We start from the raw sequence: 2,787 nt of genomic DNA, 5'->3' as shown, positions 1-2,787 counted from the left end.
TAATTATGGTAGGTTTAAAATTTCTTCCACACTTGTCTATTATTGTATAATCCATTTTGATACAGAATAAAAAAGACGCAGTTCAGAACGTTCGGAAATAATTACATTACGGAAACGGAATCAAACATCTACAAGAACAGGATATAGACAGCTTTTTATTTTTGTAGTTTGACAGGCATTCAAATAATAGCCAGTAGCCCCTGGCTATTTAATGAATAAATTGAATATTACTTATGGACAGTTTCCGAACTAATTGTAACCATTTGATATTGCTTATGGTTGGACAAATTCATAACATGAGGTTATGAATTACGTAACTTGAGTTTTTATTTTAATGATAAAATAAATGAAAAGTTCAGAAACTCAGCATTACATTAAAACAATTATTTACTCATAAGACTGTTTCGGGACACATTTTATTCATCTGCGGCGATGTGGAAGCGTCAGTTCACTTGACATTGGATTTATCCAAGAAAGCATAAATAAAATGCTTAGTTTTAGCAAGGCTTTTTGGCACCTTATTTCAATTCTTTATTTTAATCCAAAGATACAACTGAAATTACACGCTTAGTTATACTAAACTGAGGCATCTTTAATTACATAAACCTAGTTCGCAAGGTTAGTGGCTGATAGCATGCGTCATAATTCAAGTCAATCACTAATTTACTGAACTTGTGTTTACGCTACTTAGCGATAGATGGCGCTACTCGGAGGCTAACGGTATTCGACAAAGTAAATTAAAAATATTTTGTAACATTATTATAGAATAAACTCAAGGTACTTAATTAGTTTTATTTTTAAAATCTTAGGAACGTCCCAAATTAATGGAATAGTTAAAAGTCATCTCTTTTCTTTCGACCTAAACCAGTTATCTTCAAGGTTAGAGAATTAAACATTTATGGCTGTTTATAATCTTTAATAATTTAAGAAAATAGTCATATTTCTTCTACTAAAGTAATTTTTTTATCATAAATATGATAACTAACGTCACAAGAGTGATTAGATTTTTCTAATATCATTGCAGATTAAATAGATAAATAAAATAACAATAAGTTTATTTTAATATTTATTTAATGACCTCTTAGACTAAGACAGGAAACATTTATAAAATAGCAGCTAATAGTGGAACAAATAGATCTTTTTAAATTTCATTGTTGGTATTTACCTCGCCTCTTACGTAAGTAACGTAACGCTTCGATAGATTTATTTATAAATACATGACAACAAAAACATATTTTAAATTATCTTTCATATTGCACGATAATTCATTTACTACAAGGTAAGTTTTGTTTTTACATTTATGTTGCTATGGCGGTCAAAATAATTTTAAATGTTATAGTGCTGGCAAAATGTTTCAACATTTTTATTAAATGTTGCCATAATTAAAAAAATGAAAACAAACAAATGCTTCTCAAAAAGAATACAATTTTTAAGTAAATTAATTAAAAATAAATTCCATTCTCAATTCATTTGTTTAATTTTTAAATTTGGAATTAAATTAAATTTTAATTTACAAGAATGTGATCTTTAAATTCTGGGAATTTTAGTAATATATAAATGAGTAGTTGTTCGAAATGTCATTTAAAATTATCATAATTAAAAAGTACGTCTTATAAAATTTCTTCATCTTAGAAGTATAATAGCAAAATATTTCAATTAAATGCATAATGTTTTTCTCATAACATTTCTGCCTTATTCAATATATTATGATTATTCCTTTGTGACAAAACCCGTACCGAGTCAACGCTTACTCAATGTGTTTCATGTAATTATTGAACGCAACAAGTACATTGCTCGCTATGCGTTATATGTAGAGTTGAACGTGAAACTCGGTAAGCAATGTATACTACATTAACTGACAATTTTGCAATTCTCATTTGCATGTTACATGATAACTGTACGGAGATTGTATCGAATTATTCGATTATTCCGGTTTCGTTCTTGTCCATTGGGAGTGAAAGGGACGGGGAGTAGAGTACCACATATTTAGAGTAGATAATTACAGATGACATTCTTTACTACTCCGAAGTCAACAATCGGGTAATGTTTGTTCACCTGTTATGTCTGTTATTTTGATTGTTTTTTCAGCATACATAAACGAAGAAAACTTGTACAAATATAAGATGTAATGTGTAGGTACTCACTATGTAATTGATTTGTGCAATACTTTGATGCCTTTAGCATTTTTATTTTAAGATTTATATCGATATTTTAGGGTTACTAAGTTTACTAAATAAAAATAGAGGCTCGGTAATGAAATTATTTATTATTTTACAATAAAATCTCACGAATCGCTTTCGAGCGAGTTCTTTGATCCATCTTTTTATACATTTAAAATATCTACCACGAAACTTTGGTCGTTCACTCGCGTATAAAATTTGTTTTACGCCAACATAAACGTGGCTCATACATTTTCTGCTTAATTCTTATGTGTGCGTGTACAATTGATTTACTGAATACATTTGGTAGTGATTCCGTTAAACCTAATGAACAATAACATCGAACATTCAAAGAAACTTTACATTCAAAGCCTTTCTGCAGGGTCTTTTTCTTAAATATTTCACTAACAACTCGATCTTACAGGTTACAATTTGACTTATTCTTTAAATAGAACGATCTTTTAACTGGACAATTTGCTGACTGAAATGCAGTCCACGCTTGACAGCCGATTTTCGTCGACCATTCAATTCACAATTTAATTTGAGGCGTCACAAGCACTTAATTATATAATACATTTTCCTTATCAACATACAAACGCCATATAAAAAACATACTACATGTTTATTG

The 2,787-nt window shown here is 29.1% G+C and overlaps 1 protein-coding gene across 1 annotated transcript in view; it reads right to left on the bottom strand.

The window, feature by feature from the left end:
* Positions 1 to 2,247: 2,247 nt before the first annotated feature.
* The window catches only part of LOC106108912, a gene marked incomplete in the record, with an annotated part of 3,093 nt that continues 2,553 nt past the window's right edge, over positions 2,248 to 2,787 (bottom strand). Inside the window, 1 exon segment of the mRNA XM_013290262.1 lies at positions 2,248 to 2,787.

Source organism: Papilio polytes, unplaced genomic scaffold (assembly GCF_000836215.1).
Source record: "Papilio polytes unplaced genomic scaffold, Ppol_1.0 DF821400.1, whole genome shotgun sequence".
NCBI classification, from domain to species: domain Eukaryota; kingdom Metazoa; phylum Arthropoda; class Insecta; order Lepidoptera; family Papilionidae; genus Papilio; species Papilio polytes.
This window is presented reverse-complemented; position numbering and strand designations above follow the sequence as displayed.